Source organism: Podarcis muralis, chromosome 7 (genome assembly GCF_964188315.1).
Source record: "Podarcis muralis chromosome 7, rPodMur119.hap1.1, whole genome shotgun sequence".
Classification (NCBI taxonomy): Eukaryota; Metazoa; Chordata; class Lepidosauria; order Squamata; family Lacertidae; genus Podarcis; species Podarcis muralis.
The window spans coordinates 38,802,025-38,816,778 of NC_135661.1; the positions used below are offsets into that span (position 1 = coordinate 38,802,025).

Sequence of the window (14,754 nt, forward strand, 5' to 3'; positions counted from 1 at the left end):
CTAATTATACGGCTCCAAGGGAGGACACACTTAAAGGAGGTCAAGGTCGAGAGGCTTGTTGGCATCAGAAGCCTAACGCCCTGCTACTGAAGCATCGCTTCACACTCTCCCACTGATGTATCTTATTGCAGCTCCCTGCCCTCCTCATTGTGCAAGATAACAAGGAAACTAAGAGGAGGCAGAGACAATAATAGTATGAAATATTGATGGACTCTTACATGAAACAGTCCATAGATCCAGCTGAGGCTCTTGTTCTTCCTGAATTGAAATCCACCAAACGGACCTCATTCCAAGGTAAAAATAATCATTTTTTATAAAAAAAATAAAATCTACAGGGGCAGGTGTTTGTTGCATACCTTCCCCACACTTTCTTTTCTTTAACAAAGTTCTGATCATCACCATATAAAAACCTATATTAATGTAAGAAGTTGTGTGATGTGTCTTAAAAGAGGAAGGGCAAGGTGTTGCAACCAACTAAGTTCTGCTTGGAGTAAACCCATTGAAATGAAGAGATACAAGTTAGTTCATATCCATAAATTTCAATGGGTCTACTCAGAGTAGAACCCCCACTGGATACAGCTGAATGTGCCCTGAAACCTCATTTATCAAAGTCATGAGGGGGAAACCTAAAATTAAGGGTTCCGTCTCATATTTTAGTGAGGGTGAAGAACCAACATCAACAAGAGAGCCAGAATAGTGATATAGTGGTTAGAGTTGTGGACTAGAACTTGTGAGACCAGGGTTCAAATCCCCTTGGACCAGACACTTCCTCACAGCCTAACTTACCTCACAGGGTTGTTGTGAGGACAGAAATGAGAAGGAGACATATTTATGCCACCTAGAGCTCCTTGGAGGAAATATAATAATGTGATAGATGAATAAATGCATCCATTAAGAAAGGTCCTAGAAGACCTGCTCCCTGCCTTGGAGGCCTTTTTCCACCTTCACTGGGAGGAGAAGACCCTGTCTGACTCCAGTTACCCAAAGCTGAAGCTGCTGAAGCCACAGCTGAGGCCACAGACCATCCTGGCTGTCTTTTAATGCAGACCCAGGTCATTGAGCCTGAGCTTCCACATCTACCAACCACCATAAACCACCATTGGCAGGATTGGCAGCAACTGTAGCAGATATGCTCTATGCTTATGATATTGTTTATTCTCTTGTTGATTATGCTGTTATAAAAGTGCACTTTATGTTTGACTTCCTTTAGTCATGTTTTCTTTTGAAATGTTTAAGGAATTGCTTTAGTCAACTTTGCTGCATTAAATGTGCATTCTGTAGTTGACCAACCTCCTTCGTAATGTTCTGCTTTGAGATCTTGAAGGTAATGTTTTTCTTTTATGTTAATTATTTTGCTTTGAATATATACTTTATAGTTGACTTTCCTCATTCTTTGTTCTTCCTCATTCTTCTTTGTTTCATTTGATCTTTTAATATATTGTAAACTGATTTGAGGGTTTTTTTCTTTAAAACATAAAGTGGTATTGAAATGAAATGAATTGAATAATAATAATTGTTCCACCCACTTTTGATATTGCTTCTTTCTCCACCTTCCACTGGCATGTGGCCCCTGGAAGGTTGCCTATGAAGAAATGTGGCCCTTTGTCTGAAACAGACACTCTACCCATTGTGTAGACCAGTGATGTCCAAACTTTTTTCAAAGAGGGCCAGATTTGATGAAGGGCCGTGAGGGCTGACCAAAGGACCAACCAAAGTTGTTAGCCTTTTTTTAGGATTGAAGTTGTTGAGGGTTTTTTAGGATTTTACCACAGGAAATGAACTGCCACAGGGGCCGAATTAAACTGACCAGCGGGCCGGATTAGGCCCCTGAAATGGACTTTGGACATGCCTGGTGTAGACAATACTGAACAGATAGGCCAATGGTCTGACTAAGCAGAAGACAACTTCCCATGCTCCTGTGTCTGAATAACACAATGTTCTTCTGCAGGAAATGTCTTGAAGGGGATGGGAGTGTTTAAGGGAAACAGTTGAACCTGTGACAAAGGCAAATGGGAAAAATATATGAAATCTGTCTTCTCATTCATTCTCTTCTCTTCCCCCACCCCCCACCCCACCACCTCCTTCTTCTTTTGAATTGGATTGAAACCGCTATCATGAAGAACATGTCTGATTGGATTGAGATGTCCCCATCACGGGAAGCAGGCAAGGCCTGATGCCCCAATAACAGAAGCTGCACAAGCAATTTAACATGTGGCTTCAATCCAATTCCCTGAGCGATTCCCCCTCTTTGTGTGTGACAACAAGACAAAGTGTTGCATGTGTAGAATCACAGGAGGGAATAAGGAGACGCACTGGTCTGAGCAGCTGGAACAACTCGTCTGTAGCTTAGTAGCAGATCATTGGGCTTGGAGTCTGCAGAACCAAATCTAATCCCACCATTTTCACTCCCATTTAAGAATTCTGTATTTATTGCTTGGTGTTTCCGTTTGGCTAGAGAGGGGTGTTAAATGGCGTTCTGCCAAGTTTTCAGAACATGGAGAGTATTAAAGGGAATCTATGTTATCCTTAAGCAATGGGAAGGGCCATAGCTCAGCGGCAGCACATCAGCTTTGCATTCTGAAGGGTCCAGGTTCAATCCCCAGCATATCTAGGTAGGGCTTGGAATGCCCCCTTCTGAAACCCTGGGGAGCCACTGCTAGTCAGTGTAGACTGCTAATGACATCAGATGTGGGCAGGTAAAAAGATGACTACGCAAAAAAAAGAGACTTCTTGAAGCACCAACAACTGGTAGCACTTCAAAGCACAGTGCAGAGCTCTCTGTGAGGGGAACCCTGCTTTGAAGTCCCAGCAATCAACTGGTTGTGGGGGCTTCAAAATGTCTCATTGGCTTAGGTTATTTTGCCCCACCCACCAGTCAAATTTATCCACAGGGGGGTAAGGGAGATAAGGATCTGACTCAATAGCCAGAATCAGTACCCACATTCATGTTGTAGTCAATCCTGATCTAGGTGAATATAGAAACATAGGAAGGTGTTTTACATTGAATCAGACCATTGGTCCATCTAGCTCAGGGTTGTCTACTTCAGAGGTTCTCAACCTGTGGGTCCCCAGATGTTGTTGGACTACAACTCCCATCATCCCTGAGCCTTGCTAGCTAAGGGTGAGGGGAGCTGTAGTTCAACAGCATCTGGGGACCCACAGGTTGAGAAAGGCTGGTCTACATTAAGAAGCAGTGGCTCTCCACTGGCCATTGCCCATATCAGCTGGGGCTGAAGTGATCTGTAGTGCAACAACATCTGGAGGGCACCAAAATGGCTACCCCTGACGTACACCAGTGAGCAAATCTGCTGCAGAACATTCTATAATGGTGTGCCAGAGACGATAAAGAAAAGGAGTAGAATGATAGAATGATGCATCCATCATGGGACTTTTGAGGGGAGTGCAAAAGACTTGGAACTTGGATTCTGGTTGACCCAGCCCCTGCCAAAGTCAAGAAGGAATGCAAGTGGGACCAAGGCCACATCTACACCATACAATTAAAGCACATGGCTTCCCCCAAATAATTCTGGGAACTTTGGTTTAATAAGGGTGCTGGCAACTGTAGCTCTGTGCAGATTAAGCTAAGGTTCATAGGATATTTGAGCAGAAGACATATTTTAATGTATGAGGTAGATGTGACCCAAGTCTCCTTACAAGTCAAGACCAGGAAGCAAGTCTGTCATGGAAGCTTTTGCAGAGGCCAAGGTATCATCTTACCTGTTGTAACCTACTGGGAAAAAGACAGAGGCTACATTGAGTTGTCTCCCTTCCTTCCTTTGGCCAGAGTCTTTCCTACAGCTCATTCCATTGGTTGGTCAGTTGCTTTGGAGGACAAGGTCAATGGTGGCTATTAGTCATGGATCAGAGGTGGTATACCACTGAATGTCAGGTGCTGGGGGCAAAAAGCAGAAGCTCCTGCATTTGCAGGAGGGTGGCATGCTGTGGCTATAAGGTCCTGCTTGCAGGCTTGGCTACTGTGAGAACAGGATGCTGGACTAGATGGGTCTTTGACCCATCTAGCAGGGCTCTTCTTGTGCTCATACGTTCATATTCATGTTCTGCTTAGGGCTTTTGATAGGCATCTGATTGCCTATTGTGGAAAACAGAATAGGTCCCAGGACAGGGTTTGAAAGCACATGAGGCCACTACCTTCCTAGTGCTGATCAAGTCTGGGTCTGATTCTGATCAGTGCCAGGGTGGGTGCATCTCTAGGAACCACTTGTATGCAGTCTTGGGTTTTATGATGGAAGAAAGATAGAATACAAATACAAGAAAAGAACTAAGCAAGTACATTAGCTAGGCCTTTTATCTGATCCAGCAGAGTTCTTACAGTACATGAGTTGAATCTGCTGCCTTTTAGGTCAAAATTCAAGAGGTGCTGCAGGTGCAAGTCTTGACATGTGCCGAAAGCAAGTGTGTGGAAGGCCGGAGGAAGCTTTTCCATCGGTGTATTCAAAAGCCCTGAGAAACACCTGTAGCCTCTTTCCATCCTTATCCGCTGCTCAGCTAGCTGAGCTGAAGAAACTCTCTGATCATCTATTAATCTCTTTTGTTGCTCAGAAGGCACCGCAAAGGCTTCAGCCGTGGAAGCTGTCTAATGATTCTCTTAAGATCAAAAGGCAGGTGTCATAAAGGTTATTAATATTTTCCAAGTAAAATAGTGTTTGCTTTTTAAAGCCCCTGCCAAAGCTCTCCTGAAATGTGTTTGCCATTAAAAAGAGGGGGGAAAGAGTACTGGATGCCTTCAGCCAATATCTAGGTAGACAATTTCCAGACCAATTTGTGATGCATGATTAACAGATCAGAGAGGGATTTTTTTTTTCTTCAGAAAAAAGAGTGTTATCTGTGAAATGTTCCAGAGTGCCTACTTCACCACTTGAGCATCCCTGTTTATAATAGGCAACAAATGTTGCATTTACACAACAGCCTTATGGAGCAAAAGGTCGCCATGTTCAAGTGCAAAACTATCTGAAAATGGCTCTGGTTGCTTGACAAAAAATGTGCTTTTCTCCCCTAATTAAACTGTTTGGCTCCCTATTGCAGATCCCAATACAAAAGAAAAAAATGCCCTGAACATGAAGCAATAGTTTTCAACTGCTTCACTCTGGAGGAACCCTTTATGCATTGCTTTGTTGTCTGCAAAACTGCTGTTGACTGTGCTTTGCCCTATGTGTTGCATAATCTAGATCAGGGCTACAGAAGTTGTAGCTTCCCAGTCTTTGCTTTGCTTTGTTGTCTGCGAAACTGCTGTTGACTGTGCATTGCCCTGTGTGTTGCATAATCTAGATCAGGGCTACAGAAGCTGTAGCTTCCCAATCTTGTTGAACTCCAGCTTCCATCAGTCTCAGCCAGAATGGCCAGCTAAAATGATGGAAGTTGTAGTCCACCAAAGTCTACAAGGTTACAAGTTACTCATCCCAACTCTAGGTGGTGACCAAATAGTTATAATAGACTTGGCTAAATACCACATACAAATTAAGTGTGTGCTCCAGAATACTCTACAACAGGGATAACCGTAATGGTCCCTCCCTGTATTAGAATTCAACTTCCGTCAGTCTGCATGGTCAGTGGTCAAGGTTGGCGGGAGCTGGAATTCAAGAGTATCTGGAGAGGGCATTTATGAGTTATCTCTACAATGTGCAGCAGTTGTTTTTGGGACATGTTCTAAAAGAGCATTTTTCCAGTCCATGTGGTGTGCCTGGTCCAAGCCATCACTCTGTGCAATTAAACTATGCCCTTAAAATGCACTTTGGAAGGTCAGTAATGTCCTTCAGCCATGTGCAGCCCTCTTGCCAAGGAAACTCTGTTGAGCAGGTTGGAAACCATTCCGCTGTAAAGTATTAAGAATGTATTGTTTGTGAAATGGGTTCATCAGGATGTCCTTTCATATAAGCAAACATTGTTCCTTGAAAGCTAGAAGCATCATCTCTTTTAAAATGAAACCTGGGGTTCCCTAAGCAAGCTTTCATTAGAATCATGTATGCCTTTGTGAATCACCATAGAGAGCTTCTAAGAGTCCAGTGATCCAGAAGAATACAGAAAGGCATCAGAGCCCAAAAGATCACTGCTACATAAGCCAAGTCCCAGTCTAAACATGAGGTCTTTTGATAGTGTCTCCTGTCTAGGAGGACCCATTGTATAGGGTAAGTGTACAGGGCTAGTATGGATCTGAGGACAATCTACCGTGCAGGAAGACATTCCAAATGGAAGTTCAGGAGATTCAGTTCAGTTTGCATGAAGCAGTCATGTACTAAGGGTCTCTTGAGCTATTACAGGCATGGGGAAGCCTTTGGCCCTCTAGATGTTGCTGAACTATAACTCCCATCATCTCCAATAAGCATCCCCAGGGATGATGGGAGCTGTAGTTCAGCAACATCTGGAGGTCCAAAGGTTCCCCACACCTGCTCTATCCCCAGTAGCTCTTAACATCTGGTCACAATAGCGTCATGGTGTGTTCTGCTCATGGGCTTCCAAGAGGCATCTGGGAACAACATGGTGGACTAGACAGACCTACTGGTCTAGTCCAGCAAGGCTTTTCTTATGCTCTTATTAATTGCATATGTGTGACTGAACCATTACAGCTCTACCACTGCAACTAGGGCTTTTCTGTCATCTGATGTCACCACAAAGGCAATACTTTCCAAGATAAAGTATTCAGTAGACAACCATCATATAAAGTACAATAGGTAAATATAAGCTGGAACTTGGTCCATATAGGCAAATGGAGCTCTACATCCCCAGCAGCCACAGTCTACTCCCAGCCAGCCCCCACCTGACTTCCTTCTTACTTACATCCAGTTCAGGCAATGGCACTGGCTGTTAGCTTCCTCATCAATCTCAGTGTTGCTCTTGTAGACCTCAGCAAGGAGAAGGATAGGGACAAAGCTAAAATTAGTTGGCTCCGCCCATGAATGGCTCAGGCTGCATATACTGTGGACTTCTTTGCCTTCCTTTCCACCAGTCCCAGTGGACACTAGCCACCACTGCAAGTGAACATCACATTTGGGAACCATCTTAATCAGGCAGTCCTACAAGTGTTTACTCAGAAGTAAGCCCCTTTGAGTTTAATGACACTTACTCTCAACTAAGTAGGCATTAGGATTGCAGTCTTGGTTACCAATTACTCTTCAATATTTCAGGCACTGTAGAAGAGGAAGGTAGGAAAGATCTTTTTCATATACCATGGAAGACCTTTTTTAAAAAAAAAATTTAATGTAGATCAGATTTATTTATGTTCCAACACAAGTATTTCTGACATAAAGGGCAGCTTCTGAATGCAGTGGAGTAATGAAGTTTCTTGCAAAGCACAACACGGAACCAGCCTTATTTCCTGCAAATTATAGATTAGAACCTTTCCCGGCCTTTGTAGAAGTCACCATTCCATTTTGGACAGGTTAAGTATAGAGTTAAGAAGCTTTTATTTCAGGAACATGAAAGAAGTTTTGCATGGAGTTTTCCCAAAAGGGAAGTAAATAACACCTAAGAATATAGCATGTAATTTCAACGTCAGTGCTGATGTCTATGTATACAGGTTTTAAAACCACCTTTCTTTGGATCTTCTTCTGTTGTCAAAACAGTAGTTAGAGTTCAACGATGTCCAAATATAAGCATACAGAGCTGACAAGGTACCCGGCAGAGATGCAGAGAGAAAAGATGCAAGAGTTTAACTGAAGCAACTCTTAAACTGGTTTTACATATTCTCCTGGTTAAACTGGAATTCAGGAAGAGTGGAAGATAGCTCATAATGAACCAGAGGAAGAACAGAATAATAAAATGAAGGAAATCCTCTCATCACTACTTCATAATTGAGGCTGAATGTGCAATCAGCCTGGACACTAGGCCTTGCTCACAGAAATGTTGCAGTGGGATGGTGACTGTGGTGGTTGCATAGTACCATCATGACTTGTAGTCATCAGTTGGCTTTCATGAATTTAACTGTCTTCCTTAAAGTCATTTAAGCCAGGGTTGTTGAACTACAACTCCCATCACCCACATGGTAGCTGTGGCTGATAGTCCAGTTACCTCTGGAGAAGTACAGGTTCCCCAACCCTGGTCTGAACTAAAGGCTATCACATGTTGTGGAAATAAGTTCCACAAATCAGTTAAATGATGTAAGAGGAAGTGCTTGTCTGTCCTGAATCTCCTGTCAAACAGTTTCATTGCTGGAGGTGGGGGAGCCCTACTAAAGTAATCACTGATTTTATGCCAACCCAAGCACACAGTACTTTTCAAACGTGTACTGGAGACTTATCAAGGATCAGTTAACAAGTACACCTGGATCACTTGATTTCACAATCCTTGATGACTGGTACTTGAGGTGATATGAGAAGATACAAGAGTGCTCCCTATGATGTTTTGATCTATGATGAATCACCTTCAAGTTCCCCCCACACTGCAGTCATTACTTGCATACATTCTAAAACTGGTCCTAAGATTCTCAGTTATTAAGGCTGCATTCCTATCACCAAGGAATTCTGGGAGCTGTAGTTGCTGAAGATTCTTAGGAGACCCCATATTTCCCTTCTAGAGCTACAGTTCTTAGGAGTAGTTTGACATTCAATCCCACTTCCCAGGGAACTATAGCTCTGGGAGGGATATAGGGGTCCCCTAACAGCTGTCAACACCCTTAACAAACTACAGCTCCCAGAATTCTTTGGGGAAAGCCATGATTGTTCAAAGTGATATCATTGTGCTTGAATAAAAGGTAAAGGGACCCCTGACAGTTAAGTCCAGTTGCGAACGACTCTGGGGTTGTGGCGCTCATCTCGCTTTACTGGCCAAGGGAACGGAAGTTTGCCTGCAGACAGTTTTTCTGGGTCATGTGGCCAGCATGACTAAGCCACTTCTGGTGAAACCAGAGCAGCACACGGAAATGTCATTTACCTTCTGGCCACAGTGTTACCTATTTATCTACTTGCACTGGTGTGCTTTCAAACTGCTAGATTGGCAGGAGCTGGGACCGAGCAATGAGAGTTCACCCCATCGCGGGGATTCAAACCACTGACCTTCTGATCAGCAAGCCCCAGGCTCAGTGGTTTAGACCACTGCACCACCTTTTAATTATATGGTGTGAATTCAGCTATTGCGCTGAGCTTTAAGTTTAATGGAAATAGAACAAAGCAGCATTTGAATGTTAATATATTTGTTGATATTTTTTTTACCAGTTGCATTGCTGGGGAAAATAGGTTTTCCTTTTAGAAGCGTTCCTTCAGATTACAGATCCAGGCCCAGAGTTTGTGTATAGAGCTCTTGCCTTCAAAGCACTATCAGACCAGTACCCAATAAATCTTCAAAGCACTCTCAAGAGGCAAGAAAGTTGTTATCAGGACAACTGTGATAAAGAAGGATTAAGGAGATGTCTCAAAGCCAAACAGGAAGCTAGTGTCAGAGATTGGAAAATTATTAGCTGTCATGATGACCTTGCAACTGCCATTCATGCTAGTGCTGTACCAAAAAAACAAAAAAAAATCATCCTGCATTTTATTTATTTTTTTTAACCATTCTCCATCAGTTAATGAGAAAAGAAACTGATTTAAACATTGGGAAATAAGAGAGAAAATGTTGATGAAGATTCACTTGGGTGGGGTGCAGCGTTTCTGTTGAGCTTACCTTACTTTTGCAGTGACCAAGGGACACACAGCACTACGGTAATTTGTGCTTTCTCTGCCTCATGCTGACTTGTTGCAATGCGTGCTACACATGGTCACCTTTCAAGACCATTTGGAATCTTCTAAGGACACAATTCTTCTCCTTACAGGTGTGAATCTCCAGGAGCACATTACACCAATGTATCTGAGCCTGTGCTGATTCCCTGTTGTCTTTTCAACCCAATTCATTGCATATATTTTTACTAATAAAGCCTTCATTATGTCAGTGGGGATGGCTATATGATCATGCATGTAACTGCAGACCCTCCAAGTGTCCCTATTTTCCAAGGATGTCCCCAATTTAGAGAAGCCGTCCCGGTTTTTTATTTGATCCTGGAATGTCTCCGTTTTCCTTAGGATATCCCCATTTTCATTGGAGAAATGTTGGAGGGTATGGTGACTGGTACTAACATAAAATACCTTATGCAGCTCAGGCCCAGGCAACATATATACCAGGTAGGCCACTGTGGTCTGTGGGAGCACTTCTCCATCAAGTTCCAAATACATCAGAAACAGACTCCACAGGAACTCAGAGCAGGGCTTTTAGTGTGACTGCCCCTGTTCTGTGGAATTGCATTTCTCTTGAGATATAACAGTTGTCTACTATCTTTAACTTCCGGAAACAACTGAAAGCATTTTGTTTTGTTTTACAAGCTGGATGGATAGATCTCTAACATGGGTGTCTCTTTTGTATTTTTTAAAATTTTATCTGATGATGTGGGTGCGATGGGTGGGTTGTTTTTAACGGGGGGTATCCACTTTTATTGGATTTTGTACATCACCTTGATACATGTCTGTGGAAGGTGGTAGACAGATAAATAACTGTTCCATAACCTCTTGTTATTGAGCCCTTTTATCATGAGAACTGTGGACTTTTCTGTGGACTGGCCCAACGTTGCTTAGTGAGCATCATGGCTGAGCAGGAATTTGAACCTGGATTACTCTAAGTCTATGTCCAACACTGTAGTCACTACTGGCTCTTTGGAATGTGCGGAGATGCCCTGGGCATTCTTCTGGAGTGGGTCTTGTAGGTTTCCAAACACAGCTTTGCCAAAAGACCTGAGTCTGAACTAGAATGGCATTGGACAGAAGTTTAATTTTTCAGTGATCATGGATTTTAGGGCTGAGCTGGATGAGCACAGATTTCTTTGCTTGATATTGGGGGGGGGGATGCTTTGGCATTCAGAAAGTGCACAGAAAGGCAAAGAAGCTGCCCACCATGATGTTGATGGCTGTTCCTTGGCTTCTGCATCAGTTTGTGCATGCATGTGAACACTTTTTTCTCTTCCAGAAGCAAGAGTGGAAAGATTTTGTTTTTAAGGTAAAAGGGAGGACTTTCCTTAAAAACAAAATAAGTGGGCTTACCAGTCACAGGCATTGGGTAGATAACCTTCCAGTTTTCTGAACTTTGATTAAATCGGAGGGGAGGTGGTGTCTCCCAAGGGGCTTCTTCTGATCAGGAAGCATGGGCAGATGGGGAGAGGGCCTAGTGCTGGAGAAATGTCCAATGGAAAGAGAAACACAGGCACCAATCTTGACCACCTTGCAATGAGAAGGGATGCTCAATCTCATTCTGAATCAATTTTCAATGCCCTACAAATGAGGCAAATTATATAAAGCTCTTTTGTGGGGGAAGGAAACTGCTGAGAAATAGGAGGACAAGTTTTGGTGTGGCATTATTTTACACGCGCTCAGAAGCAATCCCTTCTGTAGCACTCACTCCTGGGCTAATCGACTACTGTGGCAATACTGAAACTCTTGCATCCAAGAATAACTTCTGCTGCAGTAAAAAAAAAAATGGCACAGCCTATCCCCTGATTAAAAGATAAATCAAAATTTGTTAAGAGAGCGGAAGAGTTGGAGGGCTGATTGCTAACACCAGTGGGGAGGGGAAGGGGAGAGAGAAAGATGAAAGGAAAGCCTAATCGGAGACTTTCTTTAAGCTCTGTTGATTACTGAGAAGCTTTTGACATGGCTCTGTTGCAGGCAAACAGGAGTGGCGACCCTCTCTGATATTCTCCAGCTCACCCGGACGACTCCACTGACACGAACAGCTCAGCCCTGCAGAAATAGTGGTGAGTTAGTGCATGTTCCAAGGGAGATAATGGCAAAGTTATTTTGCCTTTGGGCTCAAAGTCTGTATGTGGGGAGTGAGCAGGGGGAGAAAGAGAGTGGGGGAATCCCTTGCAAAATATTATGGAAGGGTTTTCTTTTAAGTCCCTTTTAGCCCTCAGGAGCAGGCAATGTTCAGCCAGGTCTTGTTTCACCAACATAATATCTCTTTATGAATAGCTGGAGGGTTGCTAGCAAGTGTACTCATTTAGCTGTGGAAGGGATGTTTAATAGCCATCAAAACGGCGAACAACTTGACAACTGTTTGATCAACTGAGATGTCACCCGCAGAGATGAAATGACATATCTCCGGGTGATATGTGTCGGTCATTATTGAGTTGACTGTTAGCAGGAGAAGCAAGCTTTTTAAAAAAGCAGTTGTGTCAGACCAGAGCTTGACATTATGGGGGTCTCGTGGCTACTGCTGGAAGCAGCAGACCCACATCCCTTTCTCCTCCTCACTTCCCCAGACTCACGGTGTTGTCACATCCCAAGTTTCCCTGCCCTCAGTCAACTTCATTGGCTGCCCTTTGCACGGGCAAAGAGTGTTGCCAAGCAGTGATGTCACTGCGTGGATAGCACACACTGCAGGGAACAGGAGAGGAGGAGACAGTGTAGGGCTGCCATTTTGGGTGGCAGCTGTGTATCCTTCACAAGTGTTGCTGCAGCAGCAAGAGCGGCAACAGCAAACACAAAATAGGCATGTGTGAAAACCCAACAGATTTATTGTGGCAAGACTTGTTATAGGCATGAGTCTCCTTCAGATGCATGGGCAGTGATCACCCCCACATACACATAGGCTTCATCTGCACTATACGTTTAAAGAAGTATCATGCTACTTTAAGCACTCTTGGCTTCCCGCAAAGAATCCTGAGAGCTGTAGTTTGTTAAGAATGCTAAGAGTTGTTAGGAGACTTCCATTCCCCTGGCAGAGCTACAATTCTCAGAATGGTTTAGCAATCACTTCCCATGGAACTCTGAGAATTGTAGCTCTGTGAATGGGAATGCGGGTCTCCAAACAACTCTCACCTCTCTCAACCGACTTCATTTCTCTGGAATCTTTGGGGAAGCCCTGACAGTTTCAAGGGGCGTGTTTCAAATGTATAGTGCAGTTGGTGCCAAGCGCTAGTGTAGTTCAAGGTCGGTTTTAAAAGGACTGCATCATTCTCAGGGCATAGTCTGAAGGTACAGAATGTGTCAATCTTGCTAGGCAGATAGGGGTCTCATCAGTGCTGGAATGGAGGCTGGGTTATTGGCAGAAAGAAAGAGTCAACCTGAATTAAATTGGGCGAGGTGGAATATGGGTTAGCGTTTTCATGACTGAGTCATGTGGATCCTGAAAACACAGCTGCCTGGCTGAGGGATAGGAATAGGTGAACCTGTTGACTTTGGTTTTGCTCAGTTTCTATTTTTTTCCCTATCTTAAATTCAGTTCTCTACATCACAACATCAATTTGGGGTGGCTATTTCAAAGTCTTCGTGAAAATTGATCAGCATTTTAGGGTAGATTTATCACAATATGCACATTTTTACAAGCTGTTTTCCCTAAAATAATGCATTTTGTATCTTATGTTCACTAGTATATGCATTTTTCTGCATACTTTACCCTAGTACAGGCATTTTTGTACACATTACTGTAAAACTGCACTTCAAAATTCGGAGTTGTCCAAACTTCAAAGAAGTGTTTCAATTGGTGCAAATTAGCCAGGTTTCCCTTTGAATGCAAACTGAATTTCTCCCCAATCCCACTTGAATTGCAGAAGTATGTTGCAGAGGGTTGGACTAGATGGCCCTTGGAGCCCCTTCCGATTCTATGATTCTATGAAATTACATCATTGCCGCAGGATTTGACTCCTCCCACTGCAAGCCTGGGAGACAACAGGGGAGCATCAAAGACTTGAAGGGCATGCAAAAAAAGAGTCTTGAACCTATGCCAAGCAATTTGTTCTGGCTTTAATCAAGATGTCGTCTTTTAACTCCAAATGTCATTCTTATTATTATTTTTAATCCCGTATCAAAACTTTGAGCAGCATACTGCAACATGAATAAATGCTACCCGTCATTTAAACTTTCAGCAATGTTTCAAAGCCTTGCAAATGAGTGATAGCCATTTATATATGTATTCATGCATGTGTATATTCATCAAAGTGATGCAGTTAACAAGCTGGTAAAAGACAAAGTGAATAGCAACAAAGAAACTGGTGGATTATAAGTTTTTAACTTTGTAAAAGCTAATGCAGAACAACTTGATTGTTAATTTTGTAGTCTTTTTTTGCCCAAGGAGAACACTCTTTTCTTTCCATCTCTCTCTTTACTCGCTGCCATCAGCATCCTGCCATTTTGGAATCTTAAATTATTCCCCATCTAAGAAAAGTGTCATAATGATGACACAGAGAATACTCAAATAATCAGCTGAATTGCTCAAGCGTTAAATATTAGAGCAGGGATGTCCAACCAGTAGATCTACCGGTAGATCCCTGGGGGGGGGGGGGAGCTAAAAAAAACCATGCATGCTCCTCCTCCCTCCAATAACAATGGATAGATCACTGCCAGTTTTTTAATACTGGGAGTAGATCACAGTCTCTTGGGAGTTGGACATGCCTGTATTAGAGGATAAGAAATCCATGATGTCACCTAATTTCATATTTCCTGTTTTGGAAATGCAGATCTCAGCAGCTGGTAATTATTAGAGATGGATGGACAACTCGAAGCCTGTTCTGTATCCATTTCTTATTTTGGATGCAAAGGGATCCATTCTGTCCCATTTCAACAGTTAATGTACTGATGGTTTCTCCAACAAGCCACAGATATAATGAAAAATAAGCACTTAAGAGGTGGCCTGAGGATTTAAAATCTTTCTTCCCGTTTCCTTAACAGGGACTAGCTCCTTGGAGTGGCTAAGAAGCATGGTTGTTGCCACTTGGGGTGTAAACAGGACTGCAAATGTCCCTGGAAATGGCAAGATGTGATGACGTCCTGCCTCTTTCAAGGACAT

The 14,754-nt window shown here is 43.1% G+C and overlaps 1 long non-coding RNA gene across 1 annotated transcript; it reads left to right on the forward strand.

Annotated features, from left to right (window-relative positions):
- The first annotated feature begins 163 nt into the window (after nt 1-163).
- On the forward strand, nt 164-14,241 carry LOC114602198 (uncharacterized). The gene is made up of 3 exons (XR_003707878.2): nt 164-294; nt 11,634-11,722; nt 13,520-14,241. It is a non-coding gene; the product is annotated as an uncharacterized LOC114602198 (long non-coding RNA).
- The last annotated feature ends 513 nt before the right edge of the window (nt 14,242-14,754 follow it).